The sequence below is a fragment of the Macaca fascicularis genome, chromosome 10 (assembly GCF_037993035.2).
Source record: "Macaca fascicularis isolate 582-1 chromosome 10, T2T-MFA8v1.1".
NCBI classification, from domain to species: Eukaryota; Metazoa; Chordata; class Mammalia; order Primates; family Cercopithecidae; genus Macaca; species Macaca fascicularis.
Genome location: NC_088384.1, coordinates 72,623,766 through 72,641,392, shown reverse-complemented (window position 1 = coordinate 72,641,392; position 17,627 = coordinate 72,623,766). Strand labels below are relative to the sequence as shown.

Genomic DNA, 17,627 nt, shown 5'->3' with positions numbered 1-17,627 from the left:
CCTCTTAATAATGCTTGTTGCCTGAGAAGAATTATGTCAGATTGAGAAACCCTACATCAAAATATATCCCACAAGAATGGTCAGAGCTCTGTACATAGAATATTCCATAGTTAGAATGATCCATATAGCTATGCACAAAGGGGGAGCTGAAACAGGGAACTGCACATCAAGCGTTAATACGGTATTTTGAACCTTTCCTTAAATTCTCTGTGTTGTGCAATGGCAAGATTTCTCCATATACCAAATTAACTGATTGTCATGGGCACCAAACCTGTTACCTTAAACACATTAATATCACACTACAAGTAACATCTTATTGTTTATACTTACTTTGAGATTAACTATCACACAGCCCTGTTTCCTCCCTTATTCTCATTTTTTTTTTCTTATCACTCCATTCAGAAATATGGGATCAATGTTTTAAAGCCTGAAAGTGAGATGTTTCTATTTATTGTTCATCATGGTAATTAACAACTTTTTACTTATCACTGTTCTTGAGGATATATGTTTGGGAACAGTAGAGCTTTTGGTAGAGTCACAATGACGGCAGTTTAAAGCTGGAAAGAAATCTAGAAATTGCTTTTCTGGCAACTGACACCAGTTTCTAGGCAGTGCCTAAGAACTAGGCAAGGATTTTTACCCTGTTGTTTAAGAGTGTACACTTTGCCTCTAACAATCTATCTGCTACATAGTAGGCAAATGATTCATTCATGCAACAAGCACTGATTTGCTCCCCAATATGTGCGAGGTGCTTTGCTTATTTTTTTGGAATATAATACTGTGCAAAACAGACAGGGACCTCACCCTCATGGAACTGTGCTGTGCTCAGCTGAAATGAATCAAGTAACTTGCCCAAGATCGCACAGATACTTAAGTGATGAAATGGGAATTTTACTTGGGGGCCCTTACAATGAAAAGATCTGTTGGTATTGGCCTTCCCATCTGGGATGTTCTTTCCATTAATAGCCACACTGTCTAAATGGTTAATAACATGGACTTTGAAGCCAAACATTCTAGGCTCAAACGTAGGCTCTGGACTTGGGCAAGTTGTTTAACCTCTTTGTGCCTCCATGTTGCCATCGGGAAATAGGTCTGACAATCGCCCCACCCTCACAGTGGTACTGAGGTTCTCATGAGTTAATGTCTGTGTGGTACCCAGAGCACTACTTAACTCCAAGTAAACACTGCACATGGTTAGCTGTTTTTCAGTAAGATCACCCCAACCATTTTCTCTAAAATGTCACCTCTTCACTCTCTATCTTCTTGCCCTGCTTTAGTTGACATCACGGCCCCTATAATCATCTGAGGTTATTTAATGTCTTTATTGTTTTTCTTGTTGAATGTTTTTCTCTTCCACTAGAATGTAATCTTATGAAAGTGAGGACTTCATTCGGTGTTACATCTCCATATCCTAGGAACATATTCAAAACCACCTGTGAATGAGCAAATACGTGCGCATAGGAAATTTTAATTAATTATTAATTTAATTAAATAATTAAATTTAATTATTTTAATAAATTTAATATAATTTAATTATTTACAATTATTAACAAAGTTGTTGGAAGAACTAGCCTAAGAGTATTTTCAGTTTCGTGCTCTGTTCATTTGATTCCTCTAGTAACTTGGCTAATAGATACAAATAAACCAGGAAAATAGCATCAACATATGGTAAGGTCAAACTCATATTTCATATTTAATATACCTACCAAGCAAGTTTTAGATGTGCTGCACATCTTTTTCATATATTTCAAAAGTCTATAACTTAAGTAATAGTGTCAGGATGAAATAAAGCAGGAAGGAAGAGGTTTAAAGAACTTCAGGGACCTGAGAGCCATGTTCTGACCTGCCTAATGAAAAGCTCATGAATTGATAGTAAGGTCCTTTCCCCCTGATATAGAGTCAGTGTTCAAAGTCTATTTCTAAGCTCAATTTATTGTTAAACCTCATTAAAATAAAGTGATAATTTTATGGGTTTGAAATGTGTTATAACTGACTTTTCTGATTGAGACTGCTAGCCCAAGTGCTTACAACTTGCTTAAATGTTGTAAATGTGTTAAAAGGGGGAATATTGATGTGTATTTCCTCTGTGTTCAAACTGTTCAGATTTTATGGGAAATAATAAAGCTTTACAACTTGTTCTTTACAAATAGGATGCCAGGGACCTTGCAGCAACATGAGAAATCTATTTATTATTTTGTGTCAGAGCAAGCTGGGCATCTTCCTCTTTGTAGACCGCCAGAGTTTATTGTTATTTGGGACAGAGAAGGAAATAGCATGATAGTCAGGGAGATAACATTAATTTTACAGAATGGAATCTTATTTTATTATAAGGAAGGCAGTCAGTCTCACAACTTGAACTCTATTTGTGCAGAAATATTCTTAAGCATATATTCCAGTAATATGTAGTTTAATACCTGTGTGAAAACTAATTTCTTTTCCTCAGGTATCAACTTTTATCACAGAACTTTAAATCTAGAAGTTGAGTTTAACTTCTCCTTATATTAAAGGAGCAGTATGAATATTCTTTGAGAGATGAACTTTAACCATATTTTGTGTGTGTGTCTCTGTGTGTAATATATACCTATATATAGTCTGAGGAAAACTCATTTTTCACTTCTTCTCTTCATGTAAGATCTTAGATGCTGTATTTTGCAAGGTGCCATGTAGCATTACATTTCATGATATTATAAGCTGAGTTTTATAGAACTGTTTCAAAAATTGAAATGATGGACCTTTTACATCATAATTGAATATCTAGCAGAAGGTAAAAAACAGTTCCACTTATGAAGCTGAATATCAATCACTCAACTATTCAGTTATGCTTAGATATAGATGAGTAAGCTTGTTCTTTTACAGTTAAAACATATGGTGTTGGGTGTGTGTGTGTGTGTGTGTGTGTGTAATAGATATGCCAGATAGCTAAAATCTTAGCTTAGTACTTTGGGGGAAAAAGAGATTTGTGATGGGTGCATTTATTTTATTCCATTCTATCCACATTTTGTATAAAATCCATTTAAACAGGGGAACTAAATTGCTTGCAGTAGTAAAATGCATTTCCCTCTGTGAATGTTGGTGCTTTTTTGATGCATGCTGATTTGGACTCTGACACAGTCATAATCTACATACCAAACATAGGCATTTTGCTTTCAAAACAGAAACTGGCACTGCTAGAGCTGTAGGAGTGAGCTGGCTCACCAGAGTAATCTCTCCTTCTTGGAGAGATTGGGCTTATTGTTGATGGCCTGAAGTCCACTGTCTTGGACCTAAGAGTGGGCTTTCCAATTCATAAAAATAGGTTCTGTAGCATGCCAAGACTGTGGAGACTCCCAATTCATTTTTTTTACTTCCTTTCTATGAGGGAATGCCTGTGGTAATAAGGCCTTCAGCTTAACAGATGAGCAGAAAATGTGATGAAACATTGATACTTAAAAATATACAAAATGTAAGTGGGAATCAGTGTCTTTAGCTTTACCTTTGCAATGGGCAAAACAGAAGTCACTCAAAAATGATTTATTTCATTTTGGAGCACTCAGGTTTCTCTTCTGCCTTTTGTATTTGCATATGTCACTGCTATCTATATTCTGTAGATACTCTACCTGTGACATTCTGGTATTACAAATACATGAGTTGCATGCTTATTCACTTTCTCTTACTTTTTCATTCTATCCTGAGTAGTCTAAATTGAAAGCTTTTTAAAGACCTGTTTGTTTTCCACATCAACCCTTGAACATTTATACTTCTAAAAAATGATGCTGGACTCTCTTGATAACTCTGTCCTTCAAGTTTGCCTCATCGGTGATGCCACTTGACTGAAAAGTCCTCTTGGTAATCCAGTAATTAAATCCTTCTAGCTGAGGCCCAAGAGAGATCCCTTGTGCTGAATTGTACTGCACAGTAAATGACATTATAATGAGGTTTTAACTTATTAGTTAAATGAATGAATGGAAACTTTGCTGCTGCAATTCATTAGATTTTTATGTTATAAAGCAGGACTTACTACTGCAGATGAGAGTCCGTGCAACCTTCCCTTCTTATAATTAATTATCGTATCAGTGTATTAAAGATAGTTTCACTAAAAGGAGAAATACCCTTGTATAGAAAGTCTAAGACAGTCTAACAAAACATCACTTCTGTATGTCCCTGAGCTCGGTGTGGCAGGCCCTGTTCAGATACTTCTGCAATATTATCTAATTTTAATCCTCAAAACAACCCTCTATGGTAGTTACTGTTATTATTCCTATTATATATGAGGAAAATCAGGCACAGAGAGGTTAAACAACTTTCCTAAGATCTCATAGCTAGTAAGGGTAGAGCAAGGATTCAAACTCAGGCAGTCTCTCTCTCTATAGCTCTGCACTTATAAGTAAGATTTCCTCTCATCCCTAGACATGAACATGAAGATGTGCTTATATATAAATTCGTCTTATTGATAGGTTTCTTTTGAATTTCTTCCCCTTTTTTAATGAAAGCTGATGATGCTATTTAGAAAGCTTTATTTTTTTAACCTAAAATGTTTAAACTCAGAAAAGTACTGAGAAAAGTAACAGTACTCATGCATTAGCCACCAAGAATTTTAACCATACTAACATTTTGCCTCTTTATTTCTACTTTTTGTTTTTAAAATAAAAGAACCAGTTATTTCTGACAAATTCTTCTCTTCAGTCTCATTCTTTCCTTCCCCTCTTTCCACTCCTTGTCCAGAACAACCACTCTTAAGAGCAGAATGTAAATCCTTGCAGACTATGTTCTTATATTTCTACCAGAAGCACAGAAATAACCATAATCCATATATACGGTATTGTGCTTTTAACTGTACACAAATGGTCTCGTGGTGTATGGGCTGTACTGTTTCTTGGCTTTTTCACTAAACATTATATATATATGTATACACACACACACACACACACACACACACACACACACACACACACATATATATATATATATATATATATATATATATATTTTTTTTTTTTTTTTCCTGAGACAGAGTTTTTCTCTTATTACCCAGGCTGGAGCGCAATGTCATGATCTCGGCTCACTGCAACCTCCGCCTCCTGGGTTCAAGCGATTCTCCTGCCTCAGCCCCCCTAGTAGCTAGGACTATAGGCACCTGTCACCACACCCTGCTAATTTTTGTATTTTTAGTAGAGATGAGGTTTCACCTTGTTGGCAGGCTGGTCTCGAACTCCTGACCTTATGTGATCTGCCCACCTCAGCCTCCCAAAGTGCTGAGATTACAGGTGTGAGCCACCACAGCCAACTTAAACCTTTTATTTTTAAAACCTCTCCATAGTGATCTGTCTAACTATAATTCATTCTCAGCTGCTGTATTTAATTATTTCTTCCAGATACACCATATTTTATTATTTATTTTCCTCTCAGTGGGTGATTAGTTGTTTCCAATATTTTCCTATTATAAACAATACTGATATGAATATTTTTTGGTTACATAATGTCTCACATACTTTGCCTCCTGGATCAGGATTGCTGGTTGGGAGTGACTGTGTGGTGAAATCTAGCAATGAATATGGAAGAGCAACAACTGGGAAGGAGGGGTATGTCAGGATTACATTTGAGACGTGAGAACAAAGTCACGCAGGAGTATTTACTATAATTTTGAGATAATAATAAATTACACTGCCAGCAGATAGCCCAAGTCCATACTTCATGAAGTCTCTATAAACAAATGTTAGGTATATGTGAGGTTTAATAAAGAGAACTCTAGGCTGAGATCCAAGAGACTTGTATTTGCTCTCCAGCTGTGCTCTAACCTAGCTTTGTGCCATAGCATTATACATTAATAGAGCTGGGCACAGAGGCTCACACCTGTAATCCCAGCGACTTAGGGAGGCTTGAGACCAGGAGATCAAGAGCAGCCTGGGCAACAAAGCGAGATCATGCCACTGCTCTCCAGCCTGGATTACAGAGCGAGACCCTGACTTATTTTATTTTAATTAAATTAAAATGTTTTTCAGACGAAGTCTGGCTCTGTCGCCCAGGTTGGAGTGCAATGGCACAATCTCAGCTCACTGCAACCTCCGTCTCCCAGGTTCAAGAGATTCTCCTGCCTCAGCCTCCCAAGTAGCTGGGACTACTGGTGCACGCTACCACACCTGGCTAATGTTTTGTATTTTTAGTAGAGACGGTGTTTTACCATGTTCACCAAGCTGATCTCGAACTCCTGACCTCAAGTGATCTGCCTGCCTCAGCCTCCCAAAGTTGCTGGGATTACAGGTGTGAGCCACTGCACCTGGCCTGAGACCCTGGCTTCTTTTAAAAAAGCAAAACAATACTTTAATGGTCTCTGAATTTCTTTTCTCTTATCTGAAAATGAGGAATTTTTGGTAGTATTTTCCTATGATTTCTTCCAGCATTAATCTACCCAAGTTAAGGCTAGAATAAGTTTCCTTTATGATACTAATACCTCTTCTCAGCATTGAACTAAATGATCCACAGTCCCAAATCTTCATCGTTCCCCAAACTGCTGCCCTGCTATCCCTGAATATAGTGTCCTTTCGTAATTCCAGGTAGTGGGCTGTAATGGGCCCTTGATTTATTGCACCCTTTTCCTACTGTGTAAAATAGCCCAGCTCGACTGCTTCTTGGGTGGGATAATTATGAAACTTGTGGCCCTCAGATTTCTCAATGGGGTCAGACTCCAGTTACCCACAGTGGTAACTGGCTTGATAACAGCATTATTTATTGTTTCTTTCCTACTCCTGTCTCACTTCTCTACTTCTGGCCATTGTATTCTGAGGTCACCTGAGATTCTTGTCTCAAGATCTTCTTTCTGGGGAAACTCAAACAAAGATATCCATCCACCTATTCAAATCCTGCCTGTTTTCCTCCCTCTAGCTTGATTCTATAGCCTTCAAAGTTTCTTCCCGGCCTGTTCAAGCCTGTTTTCCTCTCTCTAGCTTGATTCCACAGCCTTCGAAGGTTCTTCCTGGCCTGTTCAAACACAAGCTCATGGAGCCGCACCAGACTCTCACCACATTTGTCATTGGAACCAAGTAATGCAAGGTTGCATATGATTATATGCATGTTCTTTTTTTAAATTTTATTTCTCACAGCCCTGGAAGCTGGGAAATGCAAAATCGAGGCTTGGCAGGGGCCAGCTTTTGAGACGGCCAGGTTTTAACTGTAACTTCACATGGAGGAAGGGGCAAGGAACCTCTCTTGTGTCTCTTTATTTTTTCAATACATTTAATAGTATATATATTTAAGGCATATAATATCATGTTACGAGACACATTCAGATAGTAAAATGATTACTATAATGAAGCAAATTAACAGATTCATCATCTCACAGTTTCCCATTTTGTGTGTGTGTGACAAGAGCAATTATATCTACTTACATAGCAAAAAATCCCACGTGCCACACCACTTTATTAACTATCCTCCTCATATTGTACATTAGATCTCTAGGCTTGTTCATTCTACCTGTCTATTACTTTGTATCCTTTGATCTACACCGCTCCATCACTCCCACCTACATTCATGTTCTTACCTTTTATGTCCCTTCCCCTCCCAAGCATAATATAAACTGCCAAGAGCCAGGAACTCTTTTTTAAATTTTATTTTTATTAAAAAAATAATGCCCTCTATGCCTAGCATGGAACTAATGCAGAATGTACCCACATAGTGTATTGTAACTGAATGAATAATTTAGTCATCGAAAGTCCATATCCCCAGGACTGATTTTGTGGATGCCAGCCATCTCTTCTCCTTGGATTTCTTTGCCTTTTAATTAACTTCCCATTAGACTTGTGGTTCTTAGTGACCTCCTGAGGGCCTGAAAATCAGAAGGTTACAGACTGGGCCATCTATTTTATGGGGGTAATCTAAAGACATACTCTCGTTCGTCACATTTTCAAAACTTTTGACTAAATTGGCAGAAATAATTGGGAATAAAAATGTGTTGGGAAGTAGAAGTTATGATTTCTTATTTTTATCTAATAAGGCCTTTAATTCTAAATTCATTCATAGCTTTGTTTTAAAATTATTGTCAGTATTTTATGAAGTTAAAGACAAACTCAAACATTAATGATTCTAGATGTTTTGTTTCAAATATCTTTGCCACTATTTCCTCGTATGAGATGGAGTCTAGATTTTCTTTCCTTCTCTTCCTCTCTCTCTTCTTCTCTTGTACAGAATAAGCCTGATTTTTTTTAAATTTTGTGATTTATTTTAATTCTCTTTTATTTTTATTGGTATTGCATATGCTTAAAAATTGGTAGAAGAGGCTGGGTGCAGTAGCACACGCCTGTAATCCCAGCACTTTGAGATGCCGAGGCGGGTGGATCACAAGGTCAAGAGATCGAGACCATCCTTGCCAACAGGGTGAAACCGCGTCTCTACTAAAAATACAAAAATTAGCTGGGTGTGGTGGCACACACCTGTAGTCCCAGCTACTGTGGAGGCTGAGGCAGGAGAATCGCCTCAACCCAGGAGGTGGAGGTTGCAGTGAGCAGAGATGGTGCCACTGCACTCCAGCCTGGCAACAGAGTGAGATTCTATCGCAAAAAAAAAAAAAAAAAAAAAAAAAAAAAAAAAAAAAGGTAGAAGAATTCAAGTGAGTGAAACTGAGAGTTTATGGTTTTCTGCAGCAAATCAGTGAGTGTTTTCCCTGAACATGGATACTTTCGCTCCAGTCTTCACACTCTGTGAGATGAGGGCCAGCCCTTGTGGCCTCTGACTTCTAAGACTTCAGTAACTGAGGGTATTATTACATATTTTATGAGTTTAAAAATTGAGGAAACTTTTTTCCCCTCCAACAGTGAAACATTCTATTTATCATTTGTTGAACCTGTCTAGTGAGTACTGATTTTGTAAAATACTTCCCCAAAAGCTGATTTTCCAGATTCAGTTCTTTTCAAACTGCAAACAGCCTGGCTGGGCAGACAGGCCTCTCCTTTTGCTCCACTTTATTCTTCCTGAATTGACTTTATCACTGTCCCTCCAGCCATTTCCAGGGTTCATCACAGATTATCCCTGCTTGTTGGCAGAAAGCAAGCACCGCCGAGACTGAAGGGCACAATTGCCGAAAGGCTCTTCTTTCAGTTCAGCCCTCATTCTAATTTTAACTTATTTGGTGCTGCTGTGGAAAAGCTGTTTGTCTGAAATATGGTGAATAAATAAATAATATCCTACATATGGAGTCCATAAAATAGGATGCAGAAAGCTAGGAGCTCAAATTTAGATCCAAGGCACTAATTCTCCTTGCTTCCTTTTCCGCTTCCCTTCTCAGCCTCCCTTTTCTCCTTAAATGATCAGGTTGAATGGTGTTGTCAGGGTTGAAAGAACAGGATCCCAGATTTTATAAAATTGTTTACTCGTCTCTGTTTGAAATGTGTAACTTTGCAGAACTGAGCCTAATTCTAATCATCTCCTAAAAGGCTGGGATGATGGCCAGGTGGAATGGGCTTCCTGACCTTTTCTGTGTCGAGAGACTTCACGGAGGAGCATTGAGGGCAGAAGACACAGAGCCAGCCTTCTGTGGAGGTGACCCATAGCAGCGGGATCCAGCAATGTGTGAAGTCATGCTGGTTTTACATATGAACCGATTTGAATAGAATCCTTTATTTTATTTTTTTACATAAATATTACATCTTAACATTTTCATAGAAGAGCCTCGGTTTTCTTTCCAAAGGTATAAAGGCAAGGTCTGTGTTTCCATAAGCAGAGAACATTTATCCTCTGTCTTGCCTCCCTCTAGAACAAAGTCCATTGCTGTGTTAATTTCCAGTTTTGATTGTAGCTCTCGGTGTGAGACCTCCCAGTGCTCTAGACTGTGCTTCCTCTGTGAGGCTGACCCACCACAGGCATAAAGATCGGGGTGAATTTCCCAGCCGCCTACATCTGGGAATCTCTCATTCAGACTCAGCAAGCTCATTTTTATTTTTGACCAGAACCTTATAAATAAATCACAAATATATAAATGTGATAGGGAAGGCGCCCATCACAACTGTTTGTTCAAACAAATCCTGGGCCCAAAGAAGTGAAAAATTAATTTGCCTGTCATTTTATTTTCGTAGTTCACACTGACAGCAAATATTTAATTATCCATTATTTTAAATTCCACATTAAAATAATACTCATAATGTTTGGATTAATAGAAAATGCTCATATTTATAATAGTTAGAGCTTTCCAAATACATAGAGGCAATATAGTCTAGTGCTTAGGAATTCCCTAGAGTTGGAAACCTTGGTTTAAATCTGGCCTTTACATCAAACAAGCTATGTGTGCTTAGGAAACTCTGAGCTCTTTGTTTCAGTTCTCTCATCTGTAAAAGAGACACAATAATAGTGACTAACTCATAGCATTGTTCTAAGGATAATATGAGATGACGTGCAACACACACAATACCTAAAATTTGGTAAGCACTATGAACATTAACTACTAATAGTATTTCAGTCTCTTTTCTGTTCATTATGACATTTAATCTTCCTGATAATCTCTTATTATAATGTACACTGTGGTAGACTAACTTTGCTTTAAAGGGCCAGATAGTAAATATGTTCAGCTTTGCCAGCTGTACCGTTTCACTTATAAACACTGAACTCTGCCAGTATAGTTTAAAAGCAGCCAAAGGCAATATAAATGTAAGGATGTGTCTGTGTTCCAATAAAACTTTGTTTACAGAACTAGGTGTCAAGTGAGATTTGACCTGGGGACTGTAGTTTGCTGATTCCTGACAACTCTCTACTTGCTATTACAAATAAGAACATGGAAGCAGCTTGGTTAGGAGACTGACTGTGAGAACATTGCTACTTAGTGGTATACTTCAAAGTAATATCCATTTTTTTAAACTTATTTCAGGGCTTTTCTGCACAACTTTTGTTTGTTTGTTTGTTTGTTTTATTTTCAGACTGAGTCTAGCTCTGTCACCCAGGCTGGAGTGCAGTGGCGCGATCTTGGCTCACTGCAACCTCTGCCTCCCGAGTTCAAGCGATTCTCCTGCCTCAGCCTCCCAAGTAGCTGGGATTACAGATGCCCACCACCACGCCCAGCTAATTTTCTTGTATTTTTAGTAGAGATGGGGTTTCATTGTGTTGGCCAGGTTGGTCTCAAAGTAAGTTCTGACCTCGTGATCCACCAGCCGTGGCCTCCCAAAGTGCTGGGATTACAGGCGTGAGCCACCACGCCCGGCCTGCACAACTGTTCTTGATGGCAATTTCTTATCTAGGGATCATCTGCAATGTCTGAGAAATAGACTTATGTACATCATTGGTTAGAGTGTGGGTTGATGTGAGCAGTCTTCTATGACTTTGTTTTACAGCCAAGAGTTCAGCTTTAAATTCTGAGCAAACTTCCTGCCAGTGTGGATTTTGGTTAGAAAAAGAAATGGGCAAAAGTAGATGCCTGTGTCAATCCTGACTAAGGAGCAAATGTAGCACCTCAAAGCATTTCTTTATACTTATACATTTCTTTATGAATTTTATATAACACTAAAGATATATACATTTTTTTTCATCAAAAATGTATTCCTGAGTTCTAAATCTTTAATTTGGGGGACATGGATCAAAATTTTGAAATTTTGGTTGTAAAAGAAACCTAGAAGGACATGAAGTCTGTGGCTTGAGCAAAATCTTTTACACATGCTTTTAGGATGCATACACATATACAAACACACACACTCACACGCTCATATAAGGTAAAGAGGGTGTTTGGGTGTATAAAAGCAAACAGTAGAGGCTGCCTCAAACCACTGTATCCAGTATATATCCCGATCCAACATATACGTATTTAGATTCAGATTTAATAGGTCTGGCATCAATTTCTGAACCCATCACAAATTAGAAGCAATAAATACAAAAAAGGCATATTGCTCATAAAGCGTTACTGGCTGTAGCAAGAGATGACAGCTGACCTTTGGATACCAAACTAGCCATAAAACTGAAAAATCATACCATGATACCGTGTTGAATCACTTCTTAAGTAAAGGTTAACTTATATATATATTACATTCTGTTGTTTAAACAGAAACAAGTGTAGTATACTTTAGGATTAGGTCATTTTAAATTTATTCTGATAATTAGAAGTTTTGATTCTTCATTTATTAAACTGAGTTTTCTGGAAAATGCACTCATCGAATATCCCTCTTTCTGAAGCTGAAGTTGGATAAATGTAGCAATTCCACATGATCATCAATGTGTTACAGCTTAAAATTCATCTTTTAAATAATAATATTAATTTCATGTTTATAAACATATTTTCTAATTGATCAACTGTATTTATTTTTATTTATATGTTTCTTCATGCAAAATGGAAATAGCTCTTCTGTATTTATTTTTATTTATATGTTTCTCCATGCAAAATAGAAATAGCTCTTTACTCAGATAAGTGATACTGAATCTAATATAAAAGCAAATTGGTATAGAAGAAATCTAGGGACGGCAGCAGTCAGAAGATAATTCACAACTTGATGAGGTAAACTACCTCGAATATCCCTGAAAATGAGAAAGTAAGCATGGAGACCTGGAGTGGCCAAAGCAGAGATTTCAGTTGTATTTACTTGACAAAATGGACACCATAATCAACAGGGAAACACAGGATGTACTTTGGGTGAGTGGGAAAGTTCTGCCCATAAGACGGCATACTCCCATTTATTTGCTCAGTCTTGGCCTGGTAACAGGCAACAAATATTGAATAACACCCTTTAAATGAATTTTCAAAAAATTAAGTTTAGTGATTTAAGTAGCATTTAAAAAAATCAAATTCATAGTAAGGGTGCAGTAAATATTTGGTTTACAGTTTCATCTTGTATAGTGTGGAAAAGCGATAAGCATGGAGCTCGTTATCACCATGTAGAATTCCTAAAATAATTGTCGCTTCAGTAAATACTTACGGAAGAGTAGCTCAGGTTTCAGATTTTGACATGTTATTGACCGAGCCTCCCTTTGAGGAAAATTTAAAAGTTAAAAGATCTTTTAAGATGATTCAGAAATGCAAGGTTTATTTAACATCTTCCTCATTGCCATATTGTGTTCTGTTGTTTTCCCCATATCATGTAACTTATTATCATTTTATATTACTTACTTTCATTTTTTACTTCCTTTACCCTCTCACTCATTAATTTTTACTGCCAGTATTTTAAAATCTTTCTGAAAACAAACAAACAAACAAACAAAAAAACACGTGCAACTGCACTGGGTCAATGTTTCTCCTGATTGGTAATCCACTTTCCACCTCCACATCTAAGTATACAGTCATTGATAAAAATGGTGCCCCCATGGGCTCTTCTCCTGAGAGATCTCATTCTTCCTGCTAATCAGCTTCTGCCCTTTGTCTGAGGGATTCCATACTGGCATCTCCCAAATGGAGATATTTTCCTATTCGGTGTATTGGAGTTAAAATAGAGAGAGAACATGCAATTATTTTAACTTTTCCTGAATTATATGCAAGTTTGGCACCAGGTCGAAAATTCAAGCTTGGACTTGTTTGTGCTCTAAAGATTGAGAAAGTTGCTCAGATTGCTCTGGAGTGGGTCATGAGTTTTCTTCCTGGATTTTTGTTTAAAATAGATAGCCATTTTTGATTTATTGGGATCTCTTGCTAGAGTATAGTTATAACTCCCAGAGAATCCTTTAGAAGTCAATTTCAGCTTTTTCATATCGAAGGAAAAGAGGAATAAATCATTTATCCATTTTTGATCTGTAGTTTTTCTGGAATCATTTTCAATGTTGTTGAAGAAGTTAGAAAATCCCAAGTTAATCACTGTATCATATAGGTTTTCCAAAGGCAAGGTGTAGAAATTATCAGTGTTGTTTAAGAAACCCATTTATCTTGAAGCATTCAAATGTTATTAATCCTAAAGACCAGGTGATAGTTTATATATTGTTGAAGCCTTTAAAAATATAATTAGCCTCTCTGTTACAAATTGAGTCCACATTCATCATGAGGTTTATTTGTTTCCTTTACAAAACTCACTTGGTGTTTGTCTACAGGATCAGTGAACTAAATCTAAATGGGAGCCAAACCTTCAACTTCACCCTCTGGCAACTCTTTTTCCCATTTTCATAGCGCTTCCAAATCCCCCGCCCCTAGCCCTAGTATTTCCAATTGACTTACAGAAACAGTTGCATTGTTCTTTTGCCCAAATCCCAAGCATTCCCCAGAGAGCTGTTTTCACTTTCTTTAGAGCACTTACAGTTTATCTTTGTAAGAGAATCGTTTTGAGTTTGGCACTTAGTCTATTTATTTTTCATTCTAATAGGAATCGTTTTAGAGCTAGCTAAGTCTGTGTTAGTCAGCTTCTTAAGTGCTGACCAGGCTTCTTCCATCTGTATAGAACACTCACTTTTTTACGTCAGAGGTTTAATGAGACTAGAAAAGAGAACTCTTTAAAATAACAATAATAATGAAAGACTCTAATAGATTCAGGCAACTTTACATATATCTTTTCAAGGTTGGGTCAATTTTGCAAAAATTTTGAGGGTTTCATTTTTTAATATGACCTCAAGTTAGAGTCACACAAATCAATAAAAAATATTTATTTCTTTGAGTTGGAAATACACACTTATTTCATCCCTGTACTTCTATATAGGGGAGTTATTTTTAATGAGAAAAATTTATAGCTGACTGCCAATGATACATAAAAATTAGTATGCATTATTAAAAATAAATTAAGGCAGAAAAGCAGCCAAAGTGGACTTTGTTCTAGAGTCTTGGTAAACAGCCAACAGCAGTGCTCACTTGTCTTCATGTGACATAAAATAGTGCCAGTCTAAAAAGTGATTAATAGATACTGAGGGTTGGAACAGGCTGGCATTCGTCTGTTTCCTACAGCTCCTGATACATGTTGAATGCCCTGCATACCTACAGTTCTTAAGGGAATAGTCATTGTTGAGACATTTAGAGAAGCTGGTATCAGATGAGGGCAATTTTGTTTTGGCTATTTTACCACATCTCAAGTATACAAACATATAAACATTACATAATGCCTTCAGACATTGCACTGATTCAAATAGATTTTAATGAGAAAGGCCAACTTTTCCTGTTTCTTGGGCATTCAGAGACTTTTAGTGAGCTTGAATTGTCAGTATCTCCTAATCTCTCAACTATTTTTTTTTCTTGATTTTTAATCTCCCTCAGTTAGACTGTTGGGAAGAGAATACAATAGAGGGATTAATGGCTCAGGACAGAAATGTTTGCTTGTTGGACAATAGGAAGGGAATTTGGTAGAAGTTCTTACCTTCCTGTTTACATTCAGTAACGTCACTGGTATATTGAAAAGATTGTCAATAGTGGGTATATATTTTTTTCAACAGTGATTTCCAACATCTTATTGTTAGATGTTCATCAAAATAAGAAAGAGGGAGAAAGAAGAAAAGAGAGACAAAAAGAAAAAAGATAATGGATTTGAGAAGTCAAGTCAATTCAGTCACAATGTGGGACTAAAGGACAGATTAAAAGAAGTTCTCTGTGTGTGTGTGTGTGTGTGTGTGTGTGTGTGTGTGTGTACAAGTATGAAAATGTGTGCATGGGTGCATATGCCTTAGAGCAGAGGTAATGGGAAGACTTGAGGAGAAAGTACTCACTTTATTTTTATGCCAATGACCAGACAGCTTGCCAGGTGCTCACTCAGATTTGTATCATATCTTTACATACTGTCTTCTAGATAGGTACAACTATCCCCATTTCTCAGATGAGGACACAGAATCTTAGAAAAATGAAGAACAAGATCAAGATCTGTTTGAACATAACTGGTTGAGTCAGTATTTGAATCCAGGCTTTTTGTTTTTGTCACTCCGAAATCTCTTTTTTCCTCCTTGGTGAATCCAGACTTGTCACTGGAGATTCTGGTTCAAAATTACTCTGGCAGTTTTACCATCTAATATATGTTACTCCAAGAATTTTCCAAGTCTGATTAAATAGATTAGGTGGAGTCCTCCAAAAACCCTTTCCTGATGACCTGGGCAAGGTGAAGCATATCTCAGAGCAAATTTTAAGGAATACTTTGTCATTGAAGACCTAACTGTGTATGAAACATTGTGTAGATGCTGAGAAAGGCACAGAAAAATATACAATAGGGCACTTGCCACCAGTGCCTTATGAATTAGATAAAGAGATAAAAACATACATCTGTGAAAAGCTAAAAAAATTACTATTTTCAGTTAACAATTTGGTATAGTGAAACAAGCCATTATTAATTGCCAGGTAACACAAAATGCATGTGGTAGAATTTGAGAGATCTGTATTGGATTGCAGTGGCCTGATAATTCTTAACGGAAGCGGTTTAAGCTGGAGGGAAAAGATGGGCAGGATTTAGACAGGGAGGACAGAGGTGGGAGATGAATTCAGGTCTTAACAAAAGTGTACAGAAGAGCAGGATAGCAGGAGACTGGGTTGAAGGACATAAACAACAGGAAGGTAAGTAAACCACTTTGGACAGAGTGGGGCTCTGCATAGATAGGAAGTGGAAAAGCAATCTCAAAAATAGGTTGGGCTTAGGTTTTCAATCCTGAGTGCCAGCATAGACTGAGCCTGTTGCTGTGAGGACATGGCAAAGGGACGTAAACAGGAAAATGACAGAGTCAGAATTGCACTTTGCGAAGATTATTCAGGAGGCAGGGTGCAGGATAGAGGAAGAGTGTCCACAAATAAAGAGTGAGGCAACACATATGTCTATCCTGCATTGGGCCACACCGAGAACCCACCATGTGCACCTCTCACCACCCACTGTCGCTCAGGCTGCTGCACACAGTAGCCCCCTAACTTATCTATCCAGATCAACTTTTGCCCCCATCCACTCTGTTCTTCACAGTTTCAGCCAGAGTGATTTTTACAAAACATAAATTATTGTCACCTCCTGCAAAAGATTTCAACATGACCCAGAAATATATTCTTATTTTTTCCTCTATGTCCTACCCATTAACATGACCTACAAGACCTGCCCTCTGCCTTCTCTTCAGTCTTATCCTTCAACCTGCTCACTCTTGTTTTCTAGGCATGATGGTCTTTTTAAAAATTGTGTCCCATTCTTTGTGCTCAACATGCTCCCTCTCATGATAGGGACTCTGCTGTTTCCTCTTCCTGGCATGTTCTTCTTTCCCCCCGTTGTCTTGTCAACTCCTACTTATCCTTCAAATCAATACACTGTAATTTCAAGACCTCCTTGACTAGGTCAAATCCCCTTATAGAAGGGTCTCACAGCTCCAAGTAACTGTCTCTCCTTTGCAGCTTTTATTACATTTGCAGTTTCACCACTTATCTAATAGTTAATTCATGTTTCTTTCCCGCAGTGTCCACAGTGTTTTTGTTCTTTATTTAATCCAAGAATCTAGCTCTTAGTGGACTCCCAGTAAATATACTATAGTGGAAACAAAATAATATGTGGTTAAAATGTAAGGTGTTGTATTAGTCCGTTCTCATGCTGCTAATAAAGACATACCTGAGACTAAGTAATTTATAAAGGAAAGAGGTTTAATTTTCTCACAGTTCAGCATGGCGGGGGAGACCTCAGGAAATGTACAATCATAGCAAAAGGGAAAGCAAACACATTATTCTTCTCATGGTGGCGGCAAGAAGAATGAGAGTTGAGCGAAGGAGGAAGCCCCTTATAAAACCATCAGATCACATGAGGACTTACTATCACAATAATAGCATGGAGAAAACTGTC

General features: G+C 37.5%; 1 protein-coding gene across 5 annotated transcripts in view; it reads left to right on the top strand.

Annotated features, from left to right (window-relative positions):
* Positions 1 to 17,627, top strand: part of MACROD2 (mono-ADP ribosylhydrolase 2) — a 2,109,916-nt gene that overhangs the window by 726,183 nt on the left and 1,366,106 nt on the right. The gene's annotated exons all lie outside the window — the stretch shown is intronic.